Here is a 23,454-nt window from a genome sequence, read left to right on the forward strand (position 1 = left end):
TCAAAAAAGGCTGGATCAAAATGGGCCACAGAGGCCAGAGTCAGTGGTTGTAACAACTTTGAGTGAACAAAAAAGCAAAATACACTGTGGTATAAGGAAAGGCTGGAGCGAAATGGGCCACAGAGGCCGGAGTCAGTGGTTGTAACAACTTTGAGGGAACAGAAAAGCAAAATACACTGTGTTATAAGGAAAAACTGGAGCAAAATGGGCTACAGAGGCTGGAGTCAGTGGTTGTAACAACTTTGAGAGTACACAAAAGCAAAATACACTGTGTTATGAGGAAAGGCTGTAGCGAAATGCGCCACAGAGACCGGAGTCAGTGGTTGTAACAACTTTGAGTGAACACAAAAGCAAAATACACTGTGTTATAAGGAAAGGCTGGAGCGAAATGGGCCACAGAGGCCGGAGTCAGTGGTTGTAACAACTTTGAGTGAACACAAAAGCAAAATACACTGTGGTATAAGGAAAGGCTGGAGCGAAATGGGCCACAGAGGCCGGAGTCAGTGGTTGTAACAACTTTGAGGGAACAGAAAAGCAAAATACACTGTGTTATAAGGAAAGGCTGGAGCAAAATGGGCCACAGAGGCCGGAGTCAGTGGTTGTAACAACTTTGAGTGAACAGAAAAGCAAAATACACTGTGTTATAAGGGAAGGCTGGAGCAAAATGGGCTACAGAGGCCGGAGTCAGTGGTTGTAACAACTTTGAATGAACACAAAAGCAAAATACACTGTCTTAAAAAGAAAGGCTGGAGCGAAATGGGCCACAGAGGCCGGAGTCAGTGGTTGTAACAACTTTGAGTGAACACGAAAGCAAAATACACTGTCTTAAAAAGAAAGGCTGGAGCGAAATGGCCACAGAGGCCGGAGTCAGTGGTTGTAACAACTTTGAGTGAACACAAAAGCAAAATACACTGTGTTATAAGGAAAGGCTGGAGCGAAATGGGCCACAGAGGCCAGAGTCAGTGATTGTAACAACTTTGAGTGAACACATATGCAAAATACACTGTGTTATAAGGAAAGGCTGGAGCGAAATGGGCCACAGAGGCCGGAGTCAGTGATTGCAACAACTTTGAGCCAACACAAAAGCAAAATACACTGTGTTACAAGAAAGGCTGGAGCGAAATGGGCCACAGAGGCCGGAGTCATTGGTTGTAAAAACTTTGTGTGAACACAACAGCAAAAATCACTGTGTTTTCAAAAAAGGCTGGATCAAAATGGGCGACAGAGGCCAGAGTCAGTGGTTGTAACAACTTTGAGTGAACAGAAAAGCAAAATACACTGTGTTATAAGGAAAGGCTGGAGCGAAATGGGCCACAGAGGCTGGAGTCAGTGGTTGTAACAACTTTGAGTGAACACAAAAGCAAAATACATTGTCTTAAAAAGAAAGGCTGGAGCGAAATGGGCCACAGAGGCCGGAGTCAGTGGTTGTAACAACTTTGAGTGAACACAAAAGCAAAATACACTGTGTTATAAGGAAAGGCTGGAGCGAAATGGGCCACAGAGGCCGGAGTCATTGGTTGTAACAACTTTGAGTGAACACGAAAGCAAAATACACTGTCTTAAAAAGAAAGGCTGGAGCGAAATGGGCCACAGAGGCCGGAGTCAGTAGTTGTAAAAACTTTGAGTGAACACAAAAGCAAAATACACTGTGTTATAAGGAAAGGCTGGAGCAAAATGGGCTACAGAGGCCGGAGTCAGTGGTTGTAACAACTTTGAATGAACACAAAAGCAAGATACAATGTGTTATAAGGAAAGGCTGGAGCGAAATGGGCCACAGAGGCTGGAGAAAGTGGTTGTAACAACTTTGAGAGTACACAAAAGCAAAATACACTGTCTTAAAAAGAAAGGCTGGAGCGAAATGGGCCAGAGATGCTGGAGTCAGTGGTTGTAACAACTTTGAGTGAACAGAAAAGCAAAATACACTGTGTTATAAGGAAAGGTTGGAGCGAAATGGGCCACAGAGGCCGGAGTCAGTGGATGTAACAACTTTGAGGGAACACAAAAGCAAAATACATTGTCTTAAAAAGAAAGGCTGGAGCGAAATGGGCCACAGAGGCCGGAGTCAGTGGTTGTAACAACTTTGAGTGAACACAAAAGCAAAATACACTGTGTTATAAGGAAAGGCTGGAGTGAAATGGGCCACAGAAGCCGGAGTCAGTGGTTGTAACAACTTTGAGTGAACACAAAAGCAAAATACACTGTGTTATAAGGAAAGGCTGGAGCGAAATGGGCCACAGAGGCCGGAGTCATTGGTTGTAACAACTTTGAGTGAACACGAAAGCAAAATACACTGTTTTAAAAAGAAAGGCTGGAGCGAAATGCGCCACAGAGGCCGGAGTCAGTGGTTGTAACAACTTTGAGTGAACACAAAAGCAAAATACACTGTGGTATAAGGAAAGGCTGGAGCGAAATGGGCCACAGAGGCTGGAGTCAGTGGTTGTAACAATTTTGAGTGAACACAAAAGCAAAATACATTTTCTTAAAAAGAAAGGCTGGAGCGAAATGGGCCACAGAGGCCGGAGTCAGTGGTTGTAACAACTTTGAGTGAACACAAAAGCAAAATACACCGTGTTATAAGGAAAGGCTGGAGTGAAATGGGCCACAGAGGCCGGAGTCATTGGTTGTAACAACTTTGAGTGAACACGAAAGCAAAATACACTGTCTTAAAAAGAAAGGCTGGAGCGAAATGGGCCACAGAGGGCGGAGTCAGTGGTTGTAACAACTTTGAGTGAATACGAAAGCAAAATACACTGTCTTAAAAAGAAAGGCTGGAGCGAAATGGGCCACAGAGGCCGGAGTCAGTGGTTGTAACAACTTTGAGTGAACACAAAAGCAAAATACACTGTGGTATAAGGAAAGGCTGGAGCGAAATGGGCCACAGAGGCTGGAGTCAGTGGTTGTAACAACTTTGAGTGAACACAAAAGCAAAATACATTGTCTTAAAAAGAAAGGCTGGAGCGAAATGGGCCACAGAGGCCGGAGTCAGTGGTTGTAACAACTTTGAGTGAACACAAAAGCAAAATACACTGTGTTATAAGGAAAGGGTGGAGCGAAATGGGCCACAGAGGCCGGAGTCATTGGTTGTAACAACTTTGAGTGAACACGAAAGCAAAATACACTGTCTTAAAAAGAAAGGCTGGAGCGAAATGGGCCACAGAGGCCGGAGTCAGTGGTTGTAACAACTTTGAGTGAACACAAAAGCAAAATACACTGTGTTATAAGGAAAGGCTGGAGCGAAATGGGCCACAGAGGCCGGAGTCAGTGATTGCAAAAACTTTGAGCCAACACAAAAGCAAAATACACTGTGTTACAAGAAAGGCTGGAGCGAAATGGGCCACAGAGGCCGGAGTCAGTGGTTGTAACAACTTTGTGTGAACACAACAGCAAAAATCACTGTGTTTTCAAAAAAGGCTGGATCAAAATGGGCCACAGAGGCCAGAGTCAGTGGTTGTAACAACTTTGAGTGAACAGAAAAGCAAAATACACTGTGTTATAAGGAAAGGCTGGAGCAAAATGGGCCATAGAGGCTGGAGTCAGTGGTTGTAACAACTTTGAGTGAACACAAAAGCAAAATACATTGTCTTAAAAAGAAAGGCTGGAGCGAAATGGGCCACAGAGGCCGGAGTCAGTGGTTGTAACAACTTTGAGTGAACACAAAAGCAAAATACACTGTGTTATAAGGAAAGGCTGGAGCGAAATGGGCCACAGAGGCCGGAGTCATTGGTTGTAACAACTTTGAGTGAACACGAAAGCAAAATACACTGTCTTAAAAAGAAAGGCTGGAGCGAAATGGGCCACAGAGGCCGGAGTCAGTGGTTGTAACAACTTTGAGTGAACACAAAAGCAAAATACACTGTGTTATAAGGAAAGGCTGGAGCAAAATGGGCCAGAGAGGCTGGAGTCAGTGGTTGTAACAACTTTGAGTGAACAGAAAAGCAAAATACACTGTGTTATAAGGAAAGGTTGGAGCGAAATGGGCCACAGAGGCCGGAGTCAGTGGTTGTAACAACTTTGAGTGAACACAAAAGCAAAATACATTGTCTTAAAAAGAAAGGCTGGAGTGAAATGGGCCACAGAGGCCGGAGTCAGTGGTTGTAACAACTTTGAGTGAACAGAAAAGCAAAATACACTGTGTTATAATGAAAGGCTGGAGCCAAATGGGCCACAGAGGCCGGAGTCAGTGGTTGTAACACCTTTGAGTGAACACGAAAGCAAAATACACTGTCTTAAAAAGAAAGGCTGGAGCGAAATGCGCCACAGAGGCCGGAGTCAGTGGTTGTAACAACTTTCAGTGAACACAAAAGCAAAATACACTGTGGTATAAGGAAAGGCTGGAGCGAAATGGGCCACAGAGGCCGGAGTCAGTGGTTGTAACAACTTTGAGGGAACAGAAAAGCAAAATACACTGTGTTATAAGGAAAGGCTGGAGCAAAATGGGCCACAGAGGCCGGAGTCAGTGGTTGTAACAACTTTGAGTGAACAGGAAAGCAAAATACACTGTGTTATAAGGAAAGGCTGGAGCAAAATGGCCTACAGAGGCCGGAGTCAGTGGTTGTAACAACTTTGAATGAACACAAAAGCAAGATACAATGTGTTATAAGGAAAGGCTGGAGCGAAATGGGCCACAGAGGCTGGAGTCAGTGGTTGTACCAACTTTGAGAGTACAAAAAAGCAAAATACACTGTGTTATAAGGAAAGGCTGGAGCGAAATGGGCCACAGAGGCCGGATTCAGTGGTTGTAACAACTTTGAGTGTATACAAAAGCAAAATACACTGTGTTATGAGGAAAGGCTGTAGCGAAATGCGCCACAGTGGCCGGAGTCAGTGGTTGTAACAACTTTGAGTGAACACAAAAGCAAAATACACTGTGGTATAAGGAAAAGCTAGAGCGAAATGGGCCACAGAGGCCGGAGTCAGTGGTTGTAACAATTTTGAGGAAACAGAAAAGCGAAATACACTGTGTTATAAGGAAAGGCTGGAGCAAAATGGGCCACAGAGGCCGGAGTCAGTGGTTGTAACAACTTTGAGTGAACAGAAAAGCAAAATACACTGTCTTAAAAAGAAAGACTGGATCGAAATGGGCCAGAGAGGCTGGAGTCAGTGGTTGTAACAACTTTGAGTGAACAGAAAAGCAAAATACACTGTGTTATAAGGAAAGGTTGGAGCGAAATGGGCCACAGAGGCCGGAGTCAGTGGTTGTAACAACTTTGAGTGAACACAAAAGCAAAATACATTGTCTTAAAAAGAAAGGCTGGAGCGAAATGGGCCACAGAGTCCGGAGTCAGTGGTTGTAACAACTTTGAGTGAACAGAAAAGCAAAATACACTGTGTTATAAGGAAAGGCTGGAGCGAAATGGGCCACAGAGGCCGGAGTCATTGGTTGTAACAACTTTGAGTGAACACGAAAGCAAAATACACTGTCTTAAAAAGAAAGGCTGGAGCGAAATGCGCCACAGAGGCCGGAGTCAGTGGTTGTAACAACTTGGAGAGAACACAAAAGCAAAATACACTGTGGTATAAGGAAAGGATGGAGCGAAATGCGCCACAGAGGCCGGAGTCAGTGGTTGTAACAACTTGGAGAGAACACAAAAGCAAAATACACTGTGTTATAAGGAAAGGCTGGAGCAAAATGGGCCACAGAGGCCGGAGTCAGTGGTTGTAACAACTTTGAGTGAACAGAAAAGCAAAATACACTGTGTTATAAGGAAAGGCTGGAGCAAAATGGGCTACAGAGGCCGGAGTCAGTGGTTGTAACAACTTTGAATGAACACAAAAGCAAGATACAATGTGTTATAAGGAAAGGCCGGAGCGAAATGGGCCACAGAGGCTGGAGTCAGTGGTTGTAACAACTTTGAGAGTAAAAAAAAGCAAAATACATTGTGTTATGAGGAAAGGCTGGAGCGAAACGGGCCACAGAGGCCGGATTCAGTGGTTGTAACAACTTTGAGTGTATACAAAAGCAAAATACACTGTGTTATGAGGAAAGGCTGTAGCGAAATGCGCCACAGAGGCCGGAGTCAGTGGTTGTAACAACTTTGAGTGAACACAAAAGCAAAATACACTGTGGTATAAGGAAAAGCTAGAGCGAAATGGGCCACAGAGGCCGGAGTCAGTGGTTGTAACAATTTTGAGGAAACAGAAAAGCGAAATACACTGTGTTATAAGGAAAGGCTGGAGCAAAATGGGCCACAGAAGCCGGAGTCAGTGGTTGTAACAACTTTGAGTGAACAGAAAAGCAAAATACACTGTGTTATAAGGAAAGGCTGGAGCGAAATGGGCCACAGATGCTGGAGTCAGTGGTTGTAACAACTTTGAGTGAACACAAAAGCAAAATACACTGTCTTAAAAAGAGAGGCTGGAGCGAAATGGGCCACAGAGGCCGGAGTCAGTGGTTGTAACAACTTTGAGTGAACACAAAAGCAAAATACACTGTGTTATAAGGAAAGGCTGGAGTGAAATGGGCCACAGAGGCCGGAGTCAGTGGTTGTAACAACTTTGAGTGAACACAAAAGCGAAATACACTGTGTTATAAGGAAAGGCTGGAGCAAAATGGGCCACAGAGGCAGGAGTCAGTGGTTGTAACAACTTTGACTGAACACAAAAGCAAAATACACTGTGTTATAAGGAAAGGCTGGAGCAAAATGGGCCACAGAGGCCGGAGTCAGTGGTTGTAACAACTTTGAGTGAACAGAAAAGCAAAATACACTGTGTTATTAGGAAAGGCTGGAGCGAAATAGGCCACAGATGCTGGAGTCAGTGGTTGTAACAACTTTGAGTGAACACAAAAGCAAAATACACTGTCTTAAAATAAAAGGCTGGAGCGAAATGGGCCACAGAGGCCGGAGTCAGTGGTTGTAACAACTTTGAGTGAACACAAAAGCAAAATACACTGTGTTATAAGGAAAGGCTGAAGCGAAATGGGCCACAGAGGCCGGAGTCAGTGTTTGTAACAACTTTGAGTGAACACGAAAGCAAAATACACTGTCTTTAAAAGAAAGGCTGGAGCGAAATGGGCCAGAGAGGCTGGAGTCAGTGGTTGTAACAATTTTGAGTGAACACAAAAGCAAATACACTGTGTTATAAGGAAAGGCTGGAGCGAAATGGGCCACAGAGGCCGGTGTCAGTAATCGTAACAACTTTGAGTGAACACAAAAGCAAAATACACTGTGTTATAAGGAAAGGCTGGAGCGAAATGGGCCACAGAGGCCGGAGTCAGTGATTGTAACAACTTTGAGTGAACCCATATGCAAAATACACTGTGTTATAAGGAAAGGCTGGAGCGAAATGGGCCACAGAGGGCGGAGTCAGTGGTTGTAACAACTTTGAGTGAAAACGAATGCAAAATACACTGTGTTATAAGGAAAGGCTGGAGCGAAATGGGCCACAGAGGCCGGAGTCAGTGGTTGTAACAACTTTGAGTGAACACAAAAGCAAAATACACTGTGTTATAAGGAAAGGCTGGAGCAAAACGGGCTACAGAGGCCGGAGTCAGTGGTTGTAACAACTTTGAATGAACACAAAAGCAAGATACAATGTGTTATAAGGAAAGGCTGGAGCGAAATGGGCCACAGAGGCTGGAGTCAGTGGTTGTAACAACTTTGAGTGAACAGAAAAGCAAAATACACTGTGTTATAAGGAAAGGCTGGAGCGAAATGGGCCACAGAGGCTGGAGTCAGTGGTTGTAACAACTTTGTGTGAACACAACAGCAAAAATCACTGTGTTTTCAAAAAAGGCTCGATCAAAATGGGCCACAGAGGAGAGAGTCAGTGGTTGTAACAACTTTGAATGAACACAAAAGCAAAATACACTGTGTTACAAGAAAGGCTGGAGCGAAATGGGCCACAGAGGCCGGAGTCAGTGGTTGTAACAACTTTGTGTGAACACAACAGCAAAAATCACTGTGTTTTCAAAAAAGGCTGGATCAAAATGGGCAACAGAGGCCGGAGTCAGTGGTTGTAACAACTTTGAGTGAACACAAAAGCAAAATACACTGTGTTATAAGGAAAGGCTGGAGTGAAATGGGCCACAGAAGCCGGAGTCAGTGGTTGTAACAACTTTGAGTGAACACAAAAGCAAAATACACTGTGTTATAAGGAAAGGCTGGAGCGAAATGGGCCACAGAGGCCGGAGTCATTGGTTGTAACAACTTTGAGTGAACACGAAAGCAAAATACACTGTCTTAAAAAGAAAGGCTGGAGCGAAATGGGCCACAGAGGCCGGAGTCAGTGGTTGTAACAACTTTGAGTGAACACAAAAGCAAAATACACTGTGTTATAAGGAAAGGGTGGAGCGAAATGGGCCACAGAGGCCAGAGTCAGTGATTGTAACAACTTTGAGTGAACACATATGCAAAATACACTGTGTTATAAGGAAAGGCTGGAGCGAAATGGGCCACAGAGGGCGGAGTCAGTGGTTGTAACAACTTTGAGTGAACACGAAAGCAAAATACACTGTCTTAAAAAGAAAGGCTGGAGCGAAATGGGCCACAGAGGCCGGAGTCAGTGGTTGTAACAACTTTGAGTGAACACAAAAGCAAAATACACTGTGGTATAAGGAAAGGCTGGAGCGAAATGGGCCACAGAGGCCGGAGTCAGTGGTTGTAACAACTTTGAAGGAACAGAAAAGCAAAATACACTGTGTTATAAGGAAAGGCTGGAGCAAAATGGGCTACAGAGGCTGGAGTCAGTGGTTGTAACAACTTTGAGAGTACACAAAAGCAAAATACACTGTGTTATGAGGAATGGCTGTAGCGAAATGCGCCACAGAGGCCGGAGTCAGTGGTTGTAACAACTTTGAGTGAACACAAAAGCAAAATACACTGTGGTATAAGGAAAGGCTGGAGCAAAATGGGCCACAGAGGCCGGAGTCAGTGGTTGTAACAACTTTGAGTGAACACAAAAGCAAATTACACTGTGTTATAAGGAAAGGCTGGAGCGAAATGGGCCACAGAGGCCGGAGTCAGTGGTTGTAACAACTTTGAGTGAACACAAAAGCAAAATACACTGTGTTATAAGCAAAGGCTGGAGCGAAATGGGCCACAGAGGCCAGAGTCAGTGATTGTAACAACTTTGAGTGAACACATATGCAAAATACACTGTGTTATAAGGAAAGGCTGGAGCGAAATGGGCCACAGAGGGCGGAGTCAGTGGTTGTAACAACTTTGAGTGAACACGAAAGCAAAATACACTGTCTTAAAAAGAAAGGCTGGAGCGAAATGGGCCACAGAGGCCGGAGTCAGTGGTTGTAACAACTTTGAGTGAACACAAAAGCAAAATACACTGTGTTATAAGGAAAGGCTGGAGCAAAATGGGCTACAGAGGCCGGAGTCAGTGGTTGTAACAACTTTGAATGAACACAAAAGCAAGATACAATGTGTTATAAGGAAAGGCTGGAGCGAAATGGTCCACAGAGGCTGGAGTCAGTGGTTGTAACAACTTTGAATGAACACAAAAGCAAAATACAATGTGGTATAAGGAAAGGCTGGAGCGAAATGGGCCACAGAGGCCGGAGTCAGTGGTTGTAACAACTTTGAGGGAACAGAAAAGCAAAATACACTGTGTTATAAGGAAAGGCTGGAGCGTAATGGGCCACAGAGGCCGGAGTCAGTGGTTGTAACAACTTTGAGGGAACAGAAAAGCAAAATACACTGTGTTATAAGGAAAGGCTGGAGCGAAATGGGCCACAGAGGCTGGAGTCAGCGGTTGTAACAACTTTGAGTGAACACAAACGCAAAATACACTGTGTTATAAGGAAAGGCTGGAGCAAAATGGGCTACAGAGGCCGGAGTCAGTGGTTGTAACAACTTTGAGGGAACAGAAAAGCAAAATACACTGTGTTATAAGGAAAGGCTGGAGCGAAATGGGCCACAGAGGCTGGAGTCAGTGGTTGAAACAACTTTGAGTGAACACAAACGCAAAATACACTGTGTTATAAGGGAAGGCTGGAGCGAAATGGGTCACAGAGGCCGGAGTCAGTGGTTGTAACAACTTTGAGTGAACACAAAAGCAAAATACACTTTCTTAAAAAGAAAGGCTGGAGCGAAATGGGCCACAGAGGCCGGAGTCAGTGGTTGTAACAACTTTGAGGGAACAGAAAAGCAAAATACACTGTGTTATAAGGAAAGGCTGGAGTAAAATGGGCAACAGAGGCCGGAGTCAGTGGTTGTAACAACTTTGAGTGAACACAAATGCAAAATACACTGTGTTATAAGGAAAGACTGGAGCGAAATGTGCCACAGAGGCCGGAGTCAGTGATTGCAACAACTTTGAGTCAACACAAAAGCAAAAATCACTGTGTTTTCAAAAAAGGCTGGAGCGAAATGGGCCACAGAGGGCGGAGTCAGTGGTTGTAACAACTTTGAGTGAACACGAAAGCAAAATACACTGTCTTAAAAAGAAAGGCTGGAGCGAAATGGGCCACAGAGGCCGGAGTCAGTGGTTGTAACAACTTTGAGTGAACACAAAAGCAAAATACACTGTGGTATAAGGAAAGGCTGGAGCGAAATGGGCCACAGAGGCCGGAGTCAGTGGTTGTAACAACTTTGAAGGAACAGAAAAGCAAAATACACTGTGTTATAAGGAAAGGCTGGAGCAAAATGGGCTACAGAGGCTGGAGTCAGTGGTTGTAACAACTTTGAGAGTACACAAAAGCAAAATACACTGTGTTATGAGGAAAGGCTGTAGCGAAATGCGCCACAGAGGCCGGAGTCAGTGGTTGTAACAACTTTGAGGGAACAGAAAAGCAAAATACACTGTGTTATAAGGAAAGGCTGGAGCGTAATGGGCCACAGAGGCCGGAGTCAGTGGTTGTAACAACTTTGAGGGAACAGAAAAGCAAAATACACTGTGTTATAAGGAAAGGCTGGAGCGAAATGGGCCACAGAGGCTGGAGTCAGCGGTTGTAACAACTTTGAGTGAACACAAACGCAAAATACACTGTGTTATAAGGAAAGGCTGGAGCAAAATGGGCTACAGAGGCCGGAGTCAGTGGTTGTAACAACTTTGAGGGAACAGAAAAGCAAAATACACTGTGTTATAAGGAAAGGCTGGAGCGAAATGGGCCACAGAGGCTGGAGTCAGTGGTTGAAACAACTTTGAGTGAACACAAACGCAAAATACACTGTGTTATAAGGGAAGGCTGGAGCGAAATGGGTCACAGAGGCCGGAGTCAGTGGTTGTAACAACTTTGAGTGAACACAAAAGCAAAATACACTTTCTTAAAAAGAAAGGCTGGAGCGAAATGGGCCACAGAGGCCGGAGTCAGTGGTTGTAACAACTTTGAGGGAACAGAAAAGCAAAATACACTGTGTTATAAGGAAAGGCTGGAGTAAAATGGGCAACAGAGGCCGGAGTCAGTGGTTGTAACAACTTTGAGTGAACACAAATGCAAAATACACTGTGTTATAAGGAAAGACTGGAGCGAAATGTGCCACAGAGGCCGGAGTCAGTGATTGCAACAACTTTGAGTCAACACAAAAGCAAAAATCACTGTGTTTTCAAAAAAGGCTGGAGCGAAATGGGCCACAGAGGGCGGAGTCAGTGGTTGTAACAACTTTGAGTGAACACGAAAGCAAAATACACTGTCTTAAAAAGAAAGGCTGGAGCGAAATGGGCCACAGAGGCCGGAGTCAGTGGTTGTAACAACTTTGAGTGAACACAAAAGCAAAATACACTGTGGTATAAGGAAAGGCTGGAGCGAAATGGGCCACAGAGGCCGGAGTCAGTGGTTGTAACAACTTTGAAGGAACAGAAAAGCAAAATACACTGTGTTATAAGGAAAGGCTGGAGCAAAATGGGCTACAGAGGCTGGAGTCAGTGGTTGTAACAACTTTGAGAGTACACAAAAGCAAAATACACTGTGTTATGAGGAAAGGCTGTAGCGAAATGCGCCACAGAGGCCGGAGTCAGTGGTTGTAACAACTTTGAGTGAACACAAAAGCAAAATACACTGTGGTATAAGGAAAGGCTGGAGCAAAATGGGCCACAGAGGCCGGAGTCAGTGGTTGTAACAACTTTGAGTGAACACAAAAGCAAAATACACTGTGTTATGAGGAAAGGCTGTAGCGAAATGCGCCACAGAGGCCGGAGTCAGTGGTTGTTACAACTTTGAGGGAACAGAAAAGCAAAATACACTGTGTTATAAGGAAAGGCTGGGGCAAAATGGGCCACAGAGGCCGGAGTCAGTGGTTGTAACAACTTTGAGTGAACACAAAAGCAAAATACACTGTGTTATAAGGAAAGGCTGGAGCGAAATGGGCCACAGAGGCCGGCGTCATTGGTTGTAACAACTTTGAGTGAACACAAAAGCAAAATACACTGTCTTAAAAAGAAAGGCTGGAGCGAAATGGGCCACAGAGGCCGGAGTCAGTGGTTGTAACAACTTTGAGTGAACACAAAAGCAAAATACACTGTGTTATAAGGAAAGGCTGGAGCAAAATGGGCTACAGAGGCCGGAGTCAGTGGTTGTAACAACTTTGAGTGAACACAAAAGCAAAATACACTGTGTTATAAGGAAAGGCTGGAGCGAAATGGGCCACAGAGGGCGGAGTCAGTGGTTGTAACAACTTTGAGTGAACACGAAACCAAAATACACTGTCTTAAAAAGAAAGGCTGGAGCGAAATGGGCCACAGAGGCCGGAGTCAGTGGTTGTAACAACTTTGAGTGAACACAAAAGCAAAATACACTGTGTTATAAGGAAAGGCTGGAGCAAAATGGGCTACAGAGGCCGGAGTCAGTGGTTGTAACAACTTTGAATGAACACAAAAGCAAGATACAATGTGTTATAAGGAAAGGCTGGAGCGAAATGGGCCACAGAGGCTGGAGTCAGTGGTTGTAACAACTTTGAGGGAACAGAAAAGCAAGATACAATGTGTTATAAGGAAAGGCTGGAGCGAAATGGGCCACAGAGGCTGGAGTCAGTGGTTGTAACAACTTTGAATGAACACAAAAGCAAAATACAATGTGGTATAAGGAAAGGCTGGAGCGAAATGGGCCACAGAGGCCGGAGTCAGTGGTTGTAACAACTTTGAATGAACACAAAAGCAAAATACAATGTGGTATAAGGAAAGGCTGGAGCGAAATGGGCCACAGAGGCCGGAGTCAGTGGTTGTAACAACTTTGAGGGAACAGAAAAGCAAAATGCACTGTGTTATAAGGAAAGGCTGGAGCGAAATGGGCCACAGAGGCTGGAGTCAGTGGTTGTAACAACTTTGAGTGAACACAAACGCAAAATACACTGTGTTATAAGGAAAGGCTGGAGCAAAATGGGCTACAGAGGCTGGAGTCAGTGGTTGTAACAACTTTGAGGGAACAGAAAAGCAAAATACACTGTGTTATAAGGAAAGGCTGGAGCGAAATGGGCCACAGAGGCTGGAGTCAGTGGTTGTAACAACTTTGAGTGAACACAAACGCAAAATACACTGTGTTATAAGGGAAGGCTGGAGCGAAATGGGTCACAGAGGCCGGAGTCAGTGGTTGTAACAACTTTGAGTGAACACAAAAGCAAAATACACTTTCTTAAAAAGAAAGGCTGGAGCGAAATGGGCCACAGAGGCCGGAGTCAGTGGTTGTAACAATTTTGAGTGAACACAAAAGCAAAATACACTGTGTTATAAGGAAAGGCTGGAGTAAAATGGGCAACAGAGGCCGGAGTCAGTGGTTGTAACAACTTTGAATGAACACAAATGCAAAATACACTGTGTTATAAGGAAAGACTGGAGCGAAATGGGCCACAGAGGCCGGAGTCAGTGATTGCAACAACTTTGAGTCAACACAAAAGCAAAAATCACTGTGTTTTCAAAAAAGGCTGGATCAAAATGGGCCACAGAGGCCAGAGTCAGTGGTTGTAACAACTTTGAGTGAACAGAAAAGCAAAATACACTGTCTTAAAAAGAAAGGCTGGAGCGAAATGGGCCACAGAGGCCGGAGTCAGTGGTTGTAACAACTTTGAGTGAACACAAAAGCAAAATACACTGCGTTATAAGGAAAGGCTCTAGCGAAATGGGCCACAGAGGCCGGAGTCAGTGATTGTAACAACTTTGAGTGAACACAAATGCAAAATACACTGTGGTATAAGGAAAGGCTGGAGCGAAATGGGCCACAGAGGCCGGAGTCAGTGGTTGTAACAACTTTGAGGGAACAGAAAAGCAAAATACACTGTGGTAAAAGGAAAGGCTGGAGCGAAATGGGCCACAGAGGCCGGAGTCAGTGGTTGTAACAACTTTGAGGGAACAGAAAAGCAAAATACACTGTGGTATAAGGAAAGGCTGGAGCGAAATGGGCCACAGAGGCCGGATTCAGTGGTTGTAACAACTTTGAGGGAACAGAAATGCAAAATACACTGTGTTATAAGGAAAGACTGGAGCGAAATGGGCCACAGAGGCCGGAGTCAGTGATTGCAACAACTTTGAGTCAACACAAAAGCAAAAATCACTGTGTTTTCAAAAAAGGCTGGATCAAAATGGGCCACAGAGGCCAGAGTCAGTGGTTGTAACAACTTTGAGTGAACAGAAAAGCAAAATACACTGTCTTAAAAAGAAAGGCTGGAGCGAAATGGGCCACAGAGGCCGGAGTCAGTGGTTGTAACAACTTTGAGTGAACACGAAAGCAAAATACACTGTCTTAAAAAGAAAGGCTGGAGCGAAATGAGCCACAGAGGCCGGAGTCAGTGATGGTAACAACTTTGAGTGAATACAAAAGCAAATACACTGTGTTATAAGGAAAGGCTGGAGCGAAATGGGCCACAGAGGGCGGAGTCAGTGGTTGTAACAACGTTGAGTGAACAGAAAAGCAAAATACACCGTGTTATAAGGAAAGGCTGGAGCGAAATGGGCCACAGAGGCCGGAGTCAGTGGTTGTAACAACTTTGAGTGAACACAAAAGCAAAATACACTGTGTTATAAGGAAAGGCTCTAGCGAAATGGGCCACAGAGGCCGGAGTCAGTGATTGTAACAACTTTGAGTGAACACAAATGCAAAATACACTGTGGTATAAGGAAAGGCTGGAGCGAAATGGGCCACAGAGGCCGGAGTCAGTGGTTGTAACAACTTTGAGGGAACAGAAAAGCAAAATACACTGTGGTATAAGGAAAGGCTGGAGCGAAATGGGCCACAGAGGCCGGAGTCAGTGGTTGTAACAACTTTGAGGGAACAGAAAAGCAAAATACACTGTGGTATAAGGAAAGGCTGGAGCGAAATGGGCCACAGAGGCCGGAGTCAGTGGTTGTAACAACTTTGAGTGAACAGAAAAGCAAAATACACTGTGGTATAAGGAAAGGCTCTAGCGAAATGGGCCACAGAGGCCGGAGTCAGTGATTGTAACAACTTTGAGTGAACAGAAAAGCAAAATACACTGTGGTATAAGGAAAGGCTGGAGCGAAATGGGCCACAGAGGCCGGAGTCAGTGGTTGTAACAACTTTGAGGGAACAGAAAAGCAAAATACACTGTGTTATAAGGAAAGGGTGGAGCGAAATGGGCCACAGAGGCCAGAGTCAGTGATTGTAACAACTTTGAGTGAACACATATGCAAAATACACTGTGTTATAAGGAAAGGCTGGAGCGAAATGGGCCACAGAGGGCGGAGTCAGTGGTTGTAACAACTTTGAGTGAACACGAAAGCAAAATACACTGTCTTAAAAAGAAAGGCTGGAGCGAAATGGGCCACAGAGGCCGGAGTCAGTGGTTGTAACAACTCTGAGTGAACACAAAAGCAAAATACACTGTGTTATAAGGAAAGGGTGGAGCGAAATGGGCCACAGAGGCCAGAGTCAGTGATTGTAACAACTTTGAGTGAACACATATGCAAAATACACTGTGGTATAAGGAAAGGCTGGAGCGAAATGGGTCACAGAGGGCGGAGTCAGTGGTTGTAAAACTTTGAGTGAACACGAAAGCAAAATACACTGTCTTAAAAAGAAAGGCTGGAGCGAAATGGGCCACAGAGGCCGGAGTCAGTGGTTGTAACAACTTTGAGTGAACACAAAAGCAAAATACACTGTGGTATAAGGAAAGGCTGGAGCGAAATGGGCAACAGAGGCCGGAGTCAGTGGTTGTAACAACTTTGAAGGAACAGAAAAGCAAAATACACTGTGTTATAACGACAGGCTGGAGCAAAATGGGCTACAGAGGCTGGAGTCAGTGGTTGTAACAACTTTGAGAGTACACAAAAGCAAAATACACTGTGTTATGAGGAAAGGCTGTAGCGAAATGCGCCACAGAGGCCGAAGTCAGTGGTTGTAACAACTTTGAGTGAACACAAAAGCAAAATACACTGTGGTATAAGGAAAGGCTGGAGCAAAATGGGCCTCAGAGGCCGGAGTCAGTGGTTGTAACAACTTTGAGGGAACAGAAAAGCAAAATACACTGTGTTATAAGGAAAGACTGGAGCGAAATGGGCCACAGAGGCCGGAGTCAGTGATTGCAACAACTTTGAGTCAACACAAAAGCAAAAATCACTGTGTTTTCAAAAAAGGCTGGATCAAAATGGGCCACAGAGGCCAGAGTCAGTGGTTGTAACAACTTTGAGTGAACAGAAAAGCAAAATACACTGTCTTAAAAAGAAAGGCTGGAGCGAAATGGGCCACAGAGGCCGGAGTCAGTGGTTGTAACAACTTTGAGTGAACACAAAAGCAAAATACACTGCGTTATAAGGAAAGGATGGAGCGAAACGAGCCACAGAGGCCGGAGTCAGTGATGGTAACAACTTTGAGTGAATACAAAAGCAAATACACTGTGTTATAAGGAAAGGCTGGAGCGAAATGGGCCACAGAGGGCGGAGTCAGTGGTTGTAACAACGTTGAGTGAACAGAAAAGCAAAATACACCGTGTTATAAGGAAAGGCTGGAGCGAAATGGGCCACAGAGGCCGGAGTCAGTGGTTGTAACAACTTTGAGTGAACACAAAAGCAAAATACACTGTGTTATAAGGAAAGGCTCTAGCGAAATGGGCCACAGAGGCCGGAGTCAGTGATTGTAACAACTTTGAGTGAACACAAATGCAAAATACACTGTGGTATAAGGAAAGGCTGGAGCGAAATGGGCCACAGAGGCCGGAGTCAGTGGTTGTAACAACTTTGAGGGAACAGAAAAGCAAAATACACAGTGGTATAAGGAAAGGCTGGAGCGAAATGGGCCACAGAGGCCGGAGTCAGTGGTTGTAACAACTTTGAGGGAACAGAAAAGCAAAATACACTGTGGTATAAGGAAAGGCTGGAGCGAAATGGGCCACAGAGGCCGGAGTCAGTGGTTGTAACAACTTTGAGTGAACAGAAAAGCAAAATACACTGTGGTATAAGGAAAGGCTGGAGCGAAATGGGCCACAGAGGCCGGAGTCAGTGATTGTAACAACTTTGAGTGAACAGAAAAGCAAAATACACTGTGGTATAAGGAAAGGCTGGAGCGAAATGGGCCACAGAGGCCGGAGTCAGTGGTTGTAACAACTTTGAGGGAACAGAAAAGCAAAATACACTGTGGTATAAGGAAAGGCTGGAGCGAAATGGGCCACCGAGCCAGGAGTCAGTGGTTGTAACAACTTTGAGGGAACAGAAAAGCAAAATACACTGTGTTATAAGGAAAGGCTGGAGCGAAATGGGCCACAGAGGCCGAAGTCAGTGATTGTAACAACTTTGAGTGAACAGAAAAGCAAAATACACTGTGGTATAAGGAAAGGCTGGAGCGAAATGGGCCACAGAGGCCGGAGTCAGTGGTTGTAACAACTTTGAGGGAACAGAAAAGCAAAATACACTGTGTTATAAGGAAAGGCTGGAGCGAAATGGGCCACAGAGGCCGGAGTCAGTGGTTGTAACAACTCTGAGTGAACACAAAAGCAAAATACACTGTGTTATAAGGAAAGGGTGGAGCGAAATGGGCCACAGAGGCCAGAGTCAGTGATTGTAACAACTTTGAGTGAACACATATGCAAAATACACTGTGTTATAAGGAAAGGCTGGAGCGAAATGGGTCACAGAGGGCGGAGTCAGTGGTTGTAACAACTTTGAGTGAACACAAAAGCAAAATACACTGTCTTAAAAAGAAAGGCTGGAGCGAAATGGGCCACAGAGGCCGGAGTCAGTGGTTGTAACAACTTTGAGTGAACACAAAAGCAAAATACACTGTGGTATAAGGAAAGGCTGGAGCGAAATGGGCAACAGAGGCCGGAGTCAGTGGTTGTAACAACTTTGAAGGAACAGAAAAGCAAAATACACTGTGTTATAAGGAAAGGCTGGAGCAAAATGGGCTACAGAGGCTGGAGTCAGTGGTTGTAACAACTTTGAGAGTACACAAAAGCAAAATACACTGTGTTATGAGGAAAGGCTGTAGCGAAATGCGCCACAGAGGCCGGAGTCAGTGGTTGTAACAACTTTGAGTGAACACAAAAGCAAAATACACTGTGGTATAAGGAAAGGCTGGAGCAAAATGGGCCACACAGGCCGGAGTCAGTGGTTGTAACAACTTTGAGGGAACAGAAAAGCAAAATACACTGTGTTATAAGGAAAGAAGGGAGCGAAATGGGCCACAGAGGCCGGAGTCAGTGATTGCAACAACTTTGAGTCAACACAAAAGCAAAAATCACTGTGTTTTCAAAAAAGGCTGGATCAAAATGGGCCACAGAGGCCAGAGTCAGTGGTTGTAACAACTTTGAGTGAACAGAAAAGCAAAATACACTGTCTTAAAAAGAAAGGCTGGAGCGAAATGGGCCACAGAGGCCGGAGTCAGTGGTTGTAACAACTTTGAGTGAACACAAAAGCAAAATACACTGCGTTATAAGGAAAGGCTGGAGCGAAACGAGCCACAGAGGCCGGAGTCAGTGATGGTAACAACTTTGAGTGAATACAAAAGCAAATACACTGTGTTATAAGGAAAGGCTGGAGCGAAATGGGCCACAGAGGCCGGAGTCAGTGGTTGTAACAACGTTGAGTGAACAGAAAAGCAAAATACACCGTGTTATAAGGAAAGGCTGGAGCGAACTGGGCCACAGAGGCCGGAGTCAGTGGTTGTAACAACTTTGAGTGAACACAAAAGCAAAATACACTGTGTTATAAGGAAAGGCTCTAGCGAAATGGGCCACAGAGGCCGGAGTCAGTGATTGTAACAACTTTGAGTGAACACAAATGCAAAATACACTGTGGTATAAGGAAAGGCTGGAGCGAAATGGGCCACAGAGGGTGAAGTCAGTGGTTGTAACAACTTTGAGGGAACAGAAAAGCAAAAAACACTGTGGTATAAGGAAAGGCTGGAGCGAAATGGGCGACAGAGGCCGGAGTCAGTGGTTGTAACAACTTTGAGGGAACAGAAAAGCAAAATACACTGTGGTATAAGGAAAGGCTGGAGCGAAATGGGCCACAGAGGCCGGAGTCAGTGGTTGTAACAACTTTGAGTGAACAGAAAAGCAAAATACACTGTGGTATAAGGAAAGGCTGGAGCGAAATGGGCCACAGAGGCCGGAGTCAGTGATTGTAACAACTTTGAGTAAACAGAAAAGCAAAATACACTGTGGTATAAGGAAAGGCTGGAGCGAAATGGGCCACAGAGGCCGGAGTCAGTGGTTGTAACAACTTTGAGGGAACAGAAAAGCAAAATACACTGTGGTATAAGGAAAGGCTGGAGCGAAATGGGCCACAGAGGCCGGAGTCAGTGATTGTAACAACTTTGAGTGAACAGAAAAGCAAAATACACTGTGGTATAAGGAAAGGCTGGAGCGAAATGGGCCACAGAGGCCGGAGTCAGTGGTTGTAACAACTTTGAGTGAACACGAAAGCAAAATACACTGTCTTAAAAAGAAAGGCTGGAGCGAAATGGGCCACAGAGGCCGGAGTCAGTGGTTGTAACAACTCTGAGTGAACACAAAAGCAAAATACACTGTGGTATAAGGAAAGGCTGGAGCGAAATGGGCCACCGAGCCAGGAGTCAGTGGTTGTAACAACTTTGAGGGAACAGAAAAGCAAAATACACTGTGTTATAAGGAAAGGCTGGAGCGAAATGGGCCACAGAGGCCGAAGTCAGTGATTGTAACAACTTTGAGTGAACAGAAAAGCAAAATACACTGTGGTATAAGGAAAGGCTGGAGCGAAATGGGCCACAGAGGCCGGAGTCAGTGGTTGTAACAACTTTGAGGGAACAGAAAAGCAAAATACACTGTGTTATAAGGAAAGGCTGGAGCGAAATGGGCCACAGAGGCCGGAGTCAGTGGTTGTAACAACTCTGAGTGAACACAAAAGCAAAATACACTGTGTTATAAGGAAAGGGTGGAGCGAAATGGGCCACAGAGGCCAGAGTCAGTGATTGTAACAACTTTGAGTGAACACATATGCAAAATACACTGTGTTATAAGGAAAGGCTGGAGCGAAATGGGTCACAGAGGGCGGAGTCAGTGGTTGTAACAACTTTGAGTGAACACAAAAGCAAAATACACTGTCTTAAAAAGAAAGGCTGGAGCGAAATGGGCCACAGAGGCCGGAGTCAGTGGTTGTAACAACTTTGAGTGAACACAAAAGCAAAATACACTGTCGTATAAGGAAAGGCTGGAGCGAAATGGGCAACAGAGGCCGGAGTCAGTGGTTGTAACAACTTTGAAGGAACAGAAAAGCAAAATACACTGTGTTATAAGGAAAGGCTGGAGCAAAATGGGCTACAGAGGCTGGAGTCAGTGGTTGTAACAACTTTGAGAGTACACAAAAGCAAAATACACTGTGTTATGAGGAAAGGCTGTAGCGAAATGCGCCACAGAGGCCGGAGTCAGTGGTTGTAACAACTTTGAGTGAACACAAAAGCAAAATACACTGTGGTATAAGGAAAGGCTGGAGCAAAATGGGCCACACAGGCCGGAGTCAGTGGTTGTAACAACTTTGAGGGAACAGAAAAGCAAAATACACTGTGTTATAAGGAAAGAAGGGAGCGAAATGGGCCACAGAGGCCGGAGTCAGTGATTGCAACAACTTTGAGTCAACACAAAAGCAAAAATCACTGTGTTTTCAAAAAAGGCTGGATCAAAATGGGCCACAGAGGCCAGAGTCAGTGGTTGTAACAACTTTGAGTGAACAGAAAAGCAAAATACACTGTCTTAAAAAGAAAGGCTGGAGCGAAATGGGCCACAGAGGCCGGAGTCAGTGGTTGTAACAACTTTGAGTGAACACAAAAGCAAAATACACTGCGTTATAAGGAAAGGCTGGAGCGAAACGAGCCACAGAGGCCGGAGTCAGTGATGGTAACAACTTTGAGTGAATACAAAAGCAAATACACTGTGTTATAAGGAAAGGCTGGAGCGAAATGGGCCACAGAGGCCGGAGTCAGTGGTTGTAACAACGTTGAGTGAACAGAAAAGCAAAATACACCGTGTTATAAGGAAAGGCTGGAGCGAATTGGGCCACAGAGGCCGGAGTCAGTGGTTGTAACAACTTTGAGTGAACACAAAAGCAAAATACACTGTGTTATAAGGAAAGGCTCTAGCGAAATGGGCCACAGAGGCCGGAGTCAGTGATTGTAACAACTTTGAGTGAACACAAATGCAAAATACACTGTGGTATAAGGAAAGGCTGGAGCGAAATGGGCCACAGAGGGTGGAGTCAGTGGTTGTAACAACTTTGAGGGAACAGAAAAGCAAAAAACACTGTGGTATAAGGAAAGGCTGGAGCGAAATGGGCCACAGAGGCCGGAGTCAGTGGTTGTAACAACTTTGAGGGAACAGAAAAGCAAAATACACTGTGGTATAAGGAAAGGCTGGAGCGAAATGGGCCACAGAGGCCGGAGTCAGTGGTTGTAACAACTTTGAGTGAACAGAAAAGCAAAATACACTGTGGTATAAGGAAAGGCTGGAGCGAAATGGGCCACAGAGGCCGGAGTCAGTGATTGTAACAACTTTGAGTGAACAGTAAAGCAAAATACACTGTGGTATAAGGAAAGGCTGGAGCGAAATGGGCCACAGAGGCCGGAGTCAGTGGTTGTAACAACTTTGAGGGAACAGAAAAGCAAAATACACTGTGGTATAAGGAAAGGCTGGAGCGAAATGGGCCACAGAGGCCGGAGTCAGTGATTGTAACAACTTTGAGTGTACAGAAAAGCAAAATACACTGTGGTATAAGGAAAGGCTGGAGCGAAATGGGCCACAGAGGCCGGAGTCAGTGGTTGTAACAACTTTGAGTGAACACGAAAGCAAAATACACTGTCTTAAAAAGAAAGGCTGGAGCGAAATGGGCCACAGAGGCCGGAGTCAGTGGTTGTAACAACTCTGAGTGAACACAAAAGCAAAATACACTGTGTTATAAGGAAAGGGTGGAGCGAAATGGGCCACAGAGGCCAGAGTCAGTGATTGTAACAACTTTGAGTGAACACATATGCAAAATACACTGTGTTATAAGGAAAGGCTGGAGCGAAATGGGCCACAGAGGGCGGAGTCAGTGGTTGTAACAACTTTGAGTGAACACGAAAGCAAAATACACTGTCTTAAAAAGAAAGGCTGGAGCGAAATGGGCCACAGAGGCCGGAGTCAGTGGTTGTAACAACTTTGAGTGAACATAAAAGCAAAATACACTGTGGTATAAGGAAAGGCTGGAGCGAAATGGGCAACAGAGGCCGGAGTCAGTGGTTGTAACAACTTTGAAGGAACAGAAAAGCAAAATACACTGTGTTATAAGGAAAGGCTGGAGCGAAATGGGCCACAGAGGCCAGAGTCAGTGATTGTAACAACTTTGAGTGAACACATATGCAAAATACACTGTGTTATAAGGAAAGGCTGGAGCGAAATGGGCCACAGAGGGCGGAGTCAGTGGTTGTAACAACTTTGAGTGAACACGAAAGCAAAATACACTGTCTTAAAAAGAAAGGCTGGAGCGAAATGGGCCACAGAGGCCGGAGTCAGTGGTTGTAACAACTCTGAGTGAACACAAAAGCAAAATACACTGTGTTATAAGGAAAGGGTGGAGCGAAATGGGCCACAGAGGCCAGAGTCAGTGATTGTAACAACTTTGAGTGAACACATATGCAAAATACACTGTGGTATAAGGAAAGGCTGGAGCGAAATGGGCCACAGAGGGCGGAGTCAGTGGTTGTAACAACTTTGAGTGAACACGAAAGCAAAATACACTGTCTTAAAAAGAAAGGCTGGAGCAAAATGGGCCACAGAGGCCGGAGTCAGTGGTTGTAACAACTTTGAGTGAACACAAAAGCAAAATACATTGTGGTATAAGGAAAGGCTGGAGCGAAATGGGCAACAGAGGCCGGAGTCAGTGGTTGTAACAACTTTGAAGGAACAGAAAAGCAAAATACACTGTGTTATAAGGAAAGGCTGGAGCAAAATGGGCTACAGAGGCTGGAGTCAGTGGTTGTAACAACTTTGAGAGTACACAAAAGCAAAATACACTGTGTTATGAGGAAAGGCTGTAGCGAAATGCGCCACAGAGGCCGGAGTCAGTGGTTGTAACAACTTTGAGGGAACAGAAAAGCAAAATACACTGTGTTATAAG

Source organism: Anolis sagrei, chromosome Y (assembly GCF_037176765.1).
Source record: "Anolis sagrei isolate rAnoSag1 chromosome Y, rAnoSag1.mat, whole genome shotgun sequence".
Lineage (NCBI taxonomy): Eukaryota > Metazoa > Chordata > Lepidosauria > Squamata > Dactyloidae > Anolis > Anolis sagrei.